Source organism: Anthonomus grandis, chromosome 15 (assembly GCF_022605725.1).
Source record: "Anthonomus grandis grandis chromosome 15, icAntGran1.3, whole genome shotgun sequence".
Lineage (NCBI taxonomy): Eukaryota > Metazoa > Arthropoda > Insecta > Coleoptera > Curculionidae > Anthonomus > Anthonomus grandis.
The window spans coordinates 8,220,002-8,231,394 of NC_065560.1; the positions used below are offsets into that span (position 1 = coordinate 8,220,002).

Genomic DNA, 11,393 nt, shown 5'->3' on the forward strand with positions numbered 1-11,393 from the left:
TTTTTAAATATTCACTATTTATTATAATATTTTTAAATATTGTATAACTTCGAAGTTTCTTACAGATGGATACCTCTATCTTAAACTGTTTTTGACTTATCATACTCGGCCGTAGATTTAATTAAATTATTGAATATAAAATACAGGTAATGCAGTTGATGGTCATACTTCAAAATCATTAAAACTTTAACCTAAAGGGGACTTTTTATGCATTAATAAATCAAAAACAGGTAAATATAGACGTTACATAGATTTTTAATTTAAATTCATTTTTAAGGACCTTCCTTCTTTCCTCACCAACAATTATTTCAATGGACCTAAATCAAAATGCTAAGGCATAACTTAATTTAATATGATGCACTTCATCATTAAATACATTCCTAAAAATCGCAAAACCAAAGCTAACCTTTACTAAAAATTAATTAATTAATAGAGTGTACCATTCACAAGATTTATTGTGCAAGTCTTTTGTTGTTCAAGGAATTGTTTTTTGATTAGGATTGTAAACTTCTACTTATATACAAATAAATGACATCGAATGATTTTTATTTATTTTTTTTAAATGTAGGTAACGTCAAAAAACATTTGCTTTTTCTTCTAAATGGAATACCATTTACTTGGCTGAAATATTATTTTTTTAGTATATAGAGCTGTTGTTTTTTCTTATATTTTATGGCGATAATGTATAGTAAATACCTAAAAAATTTATTTATTATTGAGAAGTAAGTTATGGTCATTTTTAATATTTACCATTAATCTTCAGTATCTTTTAAGCAGCTATTTATATTAAAAAACTTTATTCGAACTAAGAATTAAGATTTTTCAAGGTAAGAAAATATTTTGAAACGATAGGTTTGCGCTGCTTCGTAAAATTTAAATACGTCCTGCAAATTTTTAATTATCTGTAATGTAAAAAACTAATGATTCTCACTATAAATTTGTTGATGATAAGGCTTTATATATACAGGGTGTAACATAAGTGATGACTTTAATTTTAAGGGGTGATTTCTTGTCATATTTTAAGTAAAAAAGTTCATATAAACATATGTCCGGAAATGCTTCGTTTTCGAGATACAGGGTGTTAAACTTTTTTTTTTTTATCGATTTTTTATTAATATCTCATAAACGCATTTACCGGATTTGTTGAAATCTTTACATTTTGTTAGTCACTTTATGAGGTACCTTTTGGAATTCTCACATCTGGCCTAGAAATGTCAGGGGCGTGCCCACGGGCTAAGTCGGATGATTTTTTTGTAAAAAAAATATCGCCCGGTACATTTTTGGTAAGTATGATATTTCTTTTAAATAAAGCATCTAAAAATGAAACTTTTTTGAGATTTTCTGATTATTTACCACGAATACTCCTCTGTTTATTTTAATCTAAATTTTCACAATAGAAATAAGCATAATTTAGATGTAGACATACTAGCACAGTCAGATTTTCTTGCGAATCATTCACGTGAATCTGTTGTTTTTGTTAATATATTATAATTCTTAAAGTCCTTGGCTGTAATAATTTTATATTGACGGTATTTCTATATTTTAAGAAAGAGCTCATTATAGGAAAATCATTAATTATGAAGCTATTGATAGAAATATTTTAGTTAGGAGTTATAGTAATTACGAATTAGGGTAGTGTTACTTGTCTAATATAGTCCGTTGTGTTATGTTTATAAATTATATGTCTGATATTATTAGTGTAATCTGTCATGTGCTGCAGAGAAAAGTTTTAAGACCATTATTATTTTTATTATATGTACATAATATAGTTAAAGTGTTCAAAATACACACATCAAAATGGTCTACGGAACACATACAAATATGTCAATATTTTTGAGAAGATTGGAAAAAAGTTAATTATTGTAATTTTTTTCCATTATTCGAATAAAATAACAATATAATTATTAACTTTTTTTTGTAGATTATAATTTACTTATAATTTAGGGCCCAAATAAAAATAAAGAACAAAATCCCATTTATTACCGCTTATTAAAAAAAATTATAAAAATAAAAATTTACCAAATACAAATTAAGCTAGTAGCCAGATGTTCCACCTCTGTTATTAATTATTAACTTTGGCATCGCCTAGGCATGCTTAAAATTAAATTATTAATTAATTCTTGGGGCAACTCCTCCCAAACATGTGTCACAGCAAGACGAAGCTCCAGAGCGCTTTGAAAAACTCAAATCCTTGAAGAAGTTGCCTTTTTAACCAATCCCAAACATGCTCAATTGGATTAAGGTCCGGTGAGGTAGAGGGCCAGGGTAGAAGATTGATTTGATTTTCCTCAATAGCGATTCGTACAAGCCGTGCTCGATGTGGTGGGGCATTATCTTGTTGCAACAACGAATTTGGGCCCATTTCGCGTAAATATGGAACAATTACAGGCAGTAGTATATTATCCCTATAACTTATTCCAGTCATTGTATTTTCCACAAAAATTAAGTTCGTTTTTCCGTCAAGTTCAATGCCACCCCAAAACATTAGTGATCCACCACGTTGCCTTACTACTTCCCGGGCATGACGCAAACTACTTTCATTTCCTTCCTCTCTCCAGACACGAATTCTACAGAATCAGGATAAAATGAAAATCGAGGCTCATCCGTAAAAAGAACTGTGGCCCATCTTTCTTGATTCCAATTAACATGTTCTTGGCACCACGTTAATCTTGCACCTTGATTTCCTAAAGTTAACCGAGGAACCCTTAGGGGTCTTCTGGCATGAAGTCCTCTCTCATGCAAATGGTTTCTAATAGTTTGACCTGAAACCTCGACGTTATTCACTCGTGAGAGCTGCTGAACCAAAACAGAGGCTGTTACCGTGGGATTTCCTTGAGCTTGCAAAGTTATAAAACGGTCTTGGGCAGGTGTGGTAACTTGCGACGGGCCTTGATGCCGTTCTCTAACATCATTTGTCTCTCTATATCTTGTCCACAAACGGTTAATTACACTGGAAGATGTATCCAAAGCTCTTGCAACGTCTCTTTGACTTGTTCCTGCCTCAAGCATTCCGACTGCTCTTAGCATTTCCTCTCGAGTTAAATGTCGTCTTTCCATTTTTATTGAATAAAACCTAAATCACAATTGTTCGGTTGGAACCACAGAAAATGCGATATTGCGTTACAATTTAAAAATTATTATCTGCGTTATTTCGACAAAATGTGCAAGTAGCAAAAAACGCTGTTCTGGCATGATTTTTTGTACCCAAATATTTATTTTACTTCGTTGGTATCTTAATATTAAAGGTAGTATCTATTCTGTATGAAAATATCAATATATAAAAATTTATAAGACGAAAAAAACTATTTTTCTAAGTGTTCCTTAGACCATTTTGATGTGTATATGTACGATTATACTACTAGCAAATATTCTTTATGAAAAGAAAATAAATATCTGGGTGTAACTACATAATAAGAACATTTCCAAAAAAAGTTGAACTTTTAACAAGAATCGCCAGTAATTTATGAATGCACATAAAATTAATGTTGTATAGTGCCATTGCACTCTTACATTTGTAATTTTGCTCCACATTGCTGTTTAATTTATTGCAATGAAAAATTAATCTAAGACTGACTTTTAATTGTAATCATTTTACTCCTGCATAAATCTATGTTAAATGTTCTGCGTGTACTAATCTTGTTTATTTTTAAATTAAAACATCCTTTGCCTGAATATATCTATGTTATATTGAGAGTTTTTTTGAGATTTTCACAATTATGGCACTAGAATGTACAGATTTTACGATGTTAACATCTTTGGGAGAAGACTAAGAATTAAATTTAAAAAAATACTTTTTGATCTTCTCCCGATGATGCTAACTAACATCGTTAGCGAAACACATGTCGAGAATAAAAATAAAGAGTTTTGGTTAGTGGTAAGTCTCGTTATTTAAGTGTCACACCAAAGATTCCGATCATAGGACTATAATTCAAAAAGTTATTTCCTCATCTGATCTACCCTGTATTTTTAACATGTTTCAATATCCCCGTGTACATGATTTTAAACTGAACACCTTTAATAGTATTTTAATATATAATATATTATCTAAAGCTGTAGCCACAATATTACCAATATAATACACCAACACCAAATGAGCTTGACACCTTACGCACGGCCTCTAATGCCATACAAAGTGCGTTATTTGAAAATTACGAGTCGTATTAAGCCATAATGTTTAAACTACAAACGGAGTTACTGACAACGTTTATATCACTGGAATATCAAAGGGTACCCGACAGAAACTGCGTATGTTCGCGGGCGCAAGCTAACTATAAATTTGATTTGTTTATAGAATAATATTATTCAAGACATATTTGTGGGGAGCCTATAGTGAATATAAATATAACAAGGTATTTGTTATTCAGCAACTAGAGACAAAAAATATTTATATTTTTTCTTCAATTCAAGGTTGTTTTAAAAATTTAAACGCTAACGGTATTTTTTTAATCAGGCAGTCTTTAACAAATTTCCAGTACCGATTAGATTTTAGTTTATTAGTAAGTGTTAACACTTAGAGTAAAGATATCTTATACCAAGAAGGTTTTTTTTATTAGAAGACTTGTATAAGTCCTGATCCTCCCACAACAAACTCTAAGGAACAGATTACGAGATTGGTATGCAATCAGATATTCAACATCAACTATAACATTCCACTAATATACCGAATAATGTTAAAGTGTTACATGAGTGCCTCAAACTGCCTGAAATTACAAAAGCCAAGAAAAGCCCGATTTAATCTTGTGTCGATGACGTTTTTAACTTTGAGCCACATTTAATTTTCAACAACCTGAATTTATTAATTTAGTTGTTTTACATTATCAATGTAACCTAGTGAGTTTATATATATTTTTTTATCGCTATGTAAAAACATTTGTTTGATAAACACAGCTGTATTATCTGATGAGTAGTTCAGTTTCATGTATACAAGTTGTCTTATCAAAAGACCATTCTTCAATGTGATATTTTATTCTAATTTTAAAAATATAACTATGGTAGGCTTATCTGTTTTTAAGGTATTTTATTTTAAAGTTTATATATGGTTACTAGTTATCAAGCATTTTTGTATCTATTCTAGTGTATGAGGTAGTATAAATAGTTTCAGTTTTTTAATTGCTTTGTTATTTCAAAATAATTATTGGCTTTAACTAGTTACTAATTTGTTAAAAGTGTTTAAGCCAAATGTTATCAATGTTTGCTTATATCTGTAAAACTGGAATTAAAAGACGCAAAACTTTAATTAACAAGTATGGACAATTAGAAAAAAATGTTTTATTTATAGAAATGTAAAATTTGTATGTAAAACGACGCACCATATTTTGTTTATGAATCAAATATTTTATTTATTTAAATTGATGGTTGTAGGTTTATTTAACATAATTTCTTTAGTCTTATAGAAAATATCCTTGATCTTTTATAGTAGCGCCCAGAATATAAAGAGAGTTTCATTAAAACCCAAAAATTCCATATAACGAATTTTCTGGTCAAATTGCATGTCATATGTTTATTGAATGATATGCCTATACAAATTTATATTATAATTTTATTGTAGCTATACATATATAAAGTAGCTTTATTATTATACTTTTATAACTATACCGTAACCATGGTAATTTAATTTTTAGCATTGTAGATTTATAATTTAACTAGATTATATTATCACCGCTAAACTCAAAAAGTTAATTATGTTTAACTAAATTATTGTAAATGACATTGCATGATTCTAATGGATGTATTTAAAATGAAAACCAAGGTAATAGCCTTTAATGGTCCTGTCACAATAATTAAATCTTGGTCCAGTTTTTGATTCGTAGTTATCTGGATATATTATGGGTGAGGAAAAGCCCCTATCCATTGGACTTATCTCTACTCTATTTTTTATATCTCTTAGCATCAATAAATTATTTATCAGTGAACAATTTTATTTAATGCTCTATGGCCGGCGTGTGACATTTGTATAAATCTCTAGACATAAATTGATTTCTTTAAGAAATTAAACGGATATCCACTGGGCATTCATATTTCAAAAAAGTAAAAATCTTTGGATATCTGTCGAATAGATTTGTGCTTTTTTGTTTATACAGTGCTTTTCTTTATGCACCCTACTTATTTCAAATTTCAATTTATTAAATTTATTCGAGGGAGAAAAGGCATTGAAAAACACTGTTTAGGACAAAAGTAAAAAAAAATTAAAACTGTACTTATAGATATTTTGACGTAATGGTGTTCACATTCAGTTTAAGAAGTATTATATCAAATTAGGAGTATTATAAATAATAAAATTTATACAAAACTTTTGGGGTTTTACTTAAAATGTTGACTCCGATGTCAGAAATATTTTTCTCTTTTAGAAATGTCAAATTTTGACAGATCAGTCAGTTTTTTCTCATGTGACTTCAAAGTTAGAAAGAGAGGAATTTTCTGAATTCAAATTAACATCGTTTAACTACTTTTAATTACACGGTTTTGAAAATATTGGGCTCTAAACATTAATAAAATTAAATATCGAAGATCTTGGTGGGCGGTGCATTGTTATTGTTTGACATTTACCAGGAAATAAATAATTTTACCAAAATTATTGAAAATTTATATGATATAATTCTGATTTCAAATATGTTATAAAACTTCGGCTCTTTTTAGTTATGAGCTAATATATAGAAAATTAAAAAACTTATCTGTCAAAATTTGACATTTCTAAAAGAAAAAAAATTTGAAATACAGTCAAACCTCAAAAGTGTAGTATAAAGTATACTTATAGTACTTTTTTACTTAGTAGTATTTTGATCTCACCTCCGTAGAGGGGTGGGTCAATATGTGGAAAAAGACTCTGTGCGCCGTGACATACGTATTGTATAAATGTATACAGGGTGTCCTATTTGCTATGTGTGACTATTGCTATTTCCGAAATTATAGGAGATACGAGGGCAGTTAGATTAGAAAAAATTGTCAATTTTGATGCTTATTTTAAATTCTTTTACATCGTTCCAAAATGTGTATTAGTTTGTGAATTACAGGATGATTTATAAAAAACGCAAAATTTTATTTTAATTACTATCCAATTTTATTTTAATTACAATCTATTTTATTTTAATTATTATTCAAAACTATTGGTTTTATTAACTTTATTTTTTTTATGACAATATCTTGGCAACGGTTATCAACTTCATTTTTTAAATACGGACCTGCAATTTTTAAAACTTATTTTGAAAGCATTTTTTAATCCTTTAAAGTGATGTATCTCATTCATGTTTCCCAAGGTTTCAAAGTATTAATAACCATCATCAGGAATTTTTCCTTAGTGCTTTAACACTTAAATACTTTTAAATGTCAATTCTTTTCCTCACGATTTTTAAGTTAAGCTTATTAAACTATAATAGTGCTACTATTAACTATTATAGTGATTATTATATAGTTTTACTATATAATATTATTATAGATATTTACATTACTAATATAGTGAATATAGTGATTATTTGTGTTAAATTCGATGAACCCTTAACTAAGTGTTAAAAAATTTAGTTCTAAATTATGATACTTATTGATATTATCCGTTCAATTTAATTGACTGTCATAGTAATTGAAGTCTTCGCTGTCATGGTTACCAAACAAAAATAATATTTTTGACAGAAGTCATCAAGCTTTCGCGCCAGTTTTTATTCATGTTAATATTTGTTGGATTGGTAACAACGATCCTATAAATTGGCCCACAAGATCACCATATAGGGTTTTATTAAGAACCAGGTTTATCAACCTACGCCTCAAAATTTAGAGGATCTTAGTTTAAAAATAAAAGATTTAACAATTGCAATTCATTCAACCAAAAATTGTAACATTTAGACTAAAACAATTTATTTCATAATTAGGTACATATTATTTAATAGCCTTTATTTATTTTAAATAAGTTCTGTATTTATTTTTATTCAATATTATATTGTTTATTAAAAATAAATTTATTATAAAGTTAGTCAGATCGTTGTTGTAATTGATGTTTAACATTTAGAAACAATAATGTTATTCGGAAGATGATTGTTAAATAAATGAATTGATGACAGCTAAACAAATTGTACACTCTTTAAAGGGTATTTGAAAAACCAAGTCATCAAACTATAAAACTTTAATTAAAAGTAAGTTTCTGAAATCCTGTAACCAACAAACTAAAAAACATTTAAAAAAATGCGAGTCACACATTCAAGTACGAGTCATAATTTTAGTACGAATAATTCGAATCTTCTCGACGAATCACTAACCACTAACTTCGTAGTTACGCATGATTCGAGTCGCCCAAATCTACAACTCTGAAGTTTTATTTTCAATTTCTTAAGAGGCCCAACCGCAGTCGCAGCCGGGCACAAGAAAAATTCGATAATATACCCATTTATGTTGACCCTCTCCACGGAAATCTTTAGTAAAAGGCGAAAGATTTATTCGCTTGAAGAGAGTCCAGGGTGGCGAACGATTCAACTTCAAGTGAAATCAATCAGTAAGCCAAAGGCACGAAGGTAACGTGTTGGTTGTTTCGCCATCTGATTTCAGGGGCTTGAACTAAAAAAAATTTTCAAAACCCATTTAACCTAGATTTTACCTTGTTAAGGTCATCATAAAAGGTTTTGAAATACCGATATCAATGATAGGAGGTTTCATTTAAGAGAATGACCTAGATGTTTGGATCACCTTGAAAATTAACCCTAATGTCAATTCAGTCACTGTTATTTTTCCCACATTGGATACGAAACATTTTGATCTATTTTATGATGATACTAAAATGAAACACCTTGTATTTTATTCAGGTAACGCAGTTATGTATTTATATATTTTATTTATTTAGTATTTAGGTATTTATATATTTTATTCAGTAACGCAATGCACAATATTGGAAACATGAAGGAAAAACTTGGTTTGACCCATATTAATAAACTACGTCATGGAAGTTAGCAATAGAATCAGAAATGAAAATCAAATTTTTACAGTCGCCCAGATAAGTTCTGCACGCAATATATCCTTTTCCATATTTAAGGATTAAATCTGATTTTAAGTTTCTAAGATAAAGTTAATAGAATAATTATAAATACATACGAAAAAAAGGGTGTAGGTTTGTATTTTTTGCAGCATAAATGATTAATGTTTGTGAAATAATAAACAATTTCAAAATCACAGTAATTGTTAAAAATGTTGTTACATCTTTAAACTTCGGGTATAGATAAAAGATTATAAAATACACCATATATCTCAAAGACTCAATGATTTTTTAAAATATTTAAGTTTGTCTTACTCCTCTTCATCACCTGAGAAAACGTATCTTTGACATATATAGTGTATTTTATAATTTTCTTAAAGGTTTTCTAAAGGTTATTTTTATCGTATCCCCTTTAGTTTCGGAAATAGCGATCTCACACATTCAAGTATGAATCACATAATTTTAGCGCAAATAAGGCGAATCTTCTTGACAAATCACAAAGTTTTATTTTTAATTCCTTAAGAGGCCCAACGGCAGTCGGGCACAAGAAAAATTCAATAATATACCCATTTATGTTGACCCTCTCCACGGAAATCTTTAGTAAAAGGCGAAAGATTTATTCGCTTGAAGAGAGTCCAGGGTAGCGAACGAGTCAACTTCAAGTGAAATCAATCAGTAAGCCAAAGACACGAAGGTAACGTGTTGGTTGTTTCGCCATCTGATTTCAGGGGCTTGAACTAAAAAAAATTTTTCAAAACCCATTTAACCTAGATTTAACCTTGTTAAAGTCATCATAAAAGGTTTTGAAATACCGATATTAATAATAGGAGGTTGCATTTAAGAGAATGACCTAGACCTTTGGATCACCTTAAAAATTAACCCTAATGTCAATTCAGTCACTGTTATTTTTCCCACATTGAACACGAAATATTTTGATCTATTTTCATGATGATAATAAAATGAAACACTCTGTATTTTATTCAGGTAACGCAGATGCTTCTTTAATAAAAAATTGTTTTCTGAGCGAAAATTACTTGTCCAAATTTACCGCCTACAGCAACAGAATCAGAAACAAAAATCAAATTTTTACAGTCGCCCAGATGAGTTCTGCACGCAATCAATTTTTTTGCTCCTTTTTGGTTTTTATTTAAATTAATTAAGACTTAGTTTATAGGTAGTATTCAGGTCAATACACAATATTGGAAACATGAAGGAAAAACTTGATTTGACCCATATTAATAAACTACGTCATGGAAGTTAGCAACAGAATCACAAATGAAAATCAAATTTTTACAGTCGCCCAGATAAGTTCTGCATGCAATATATTCTTTTCCTTATTTAAGGATTAAACCAAATTTTTCTTCTAAAATAAAGTTAAGAGAAAAACTATAATTACATATAGAGAAAAGGGGTGTAGGTTTGTGTTTTTTGCAGCATAAATAATTACTTTTTGTAAAATAATAAATGATTTAAAAAATCAGAGTAATTGTTTAAAATGTTGCTACACCTTCAAACTTGGTGTATAAATAAAATATTATAAAATACACCATATATCTCAGAGACTCGCAATGATTTTTTAAAATATTTAGGTGTGGCTTAAAATTATTACTGATTACTACGATTTTTTTAGGTATTTGGGGGAGGCTTATACCCTTTCATCCCCTGAAAAAACGCATGTCTGAGATATATGGTGTATTTTATTATCTTTTATTTATACACCAACTTTAAAGGTTTAACAACATTTTTAACAATTACTGTGATTTTTTAAACTATTTATTATTTTACAAGCATTTATCTTTTATGTTTGCAAAAAAATCAAATCTACACCCCTTTTTTACGTATGTAATTATAGTTATTCTATTAACTTTATTTTAGACATTTAAAATCAGATTTACTCCTTAAATATTCCTTAAATACTCCTTAAATATGGAAAAGAATATATGGCGTGCAGAACTTATCTGGGCGACTGTAAAAAATTGATTTTCGCTTCTGATTCTGTTGCTAACTTCCATGACGTAGCTTATTAATATGAGTCAAATCAAATTTTTCCTTCATGTTTCCAATATTGTGCATTGACCTGAATACTACCTATGAACCAAGTCTTAATTAATTTAAATAAAAACCAAAAAGTTGCTTAAAATCGTTAATTTAAAACGATGACAAGACCGAATTCGAAAATCTAAATTATTTCCTTCAACATTAGCGAAAGTGAACAAAATACTTACTGACAATATGTTGCCGATAGATGCAATACCAATCTGAATACGCCTCATAATTGATTATAGAAACCCCGGCATGCTTGATATTTTGATCTTCATAAAGAGGCATTCATAATGGTAAATTGCAACGTGAGTTTGCACGTTTCTTTGTTGAATATTTTTTTCCGTGAAAAAAAATGTTCTTGTTATGTATAGGCGAGAGGAGTAAGGCGTATCGTCTCCAT

The 11,393-nt window shown here is 29.1% G+C and overlaps 2 non-coding genes across 2 annotated transcripts; both read right to left on the bottom strand.

Annotated features, from left to right (window-relative positions):
• Window positions 1-8,322: 8,322 nt before the first annotated feature.
• On the bottom strand, window positions 8,323-8,445 carry LOC126745427 (U5 spliceosomal RNA). Its single transcript, XR_007663542.1, has one exon. It is a non-coding gene; the product is annotated as a U5 spliceosomal RNA (small nuclear RNA).
• A 1,029-nt stretch (window positions 8,446-9,474) lies between these two features.
• On the bottom strand, window positions 9,475-9,594 carry LOC126745426 (U5 spliceosomal RNA). The gene has a single exon (XR_007663541.1). It is a non-coding gene; the product is annotated as a U5 spliceosomal RNA (small nuclear RNA).
• Between the last annotated feature and the right edge of the window lie 1,799 nt (window positions 9,595-11,393).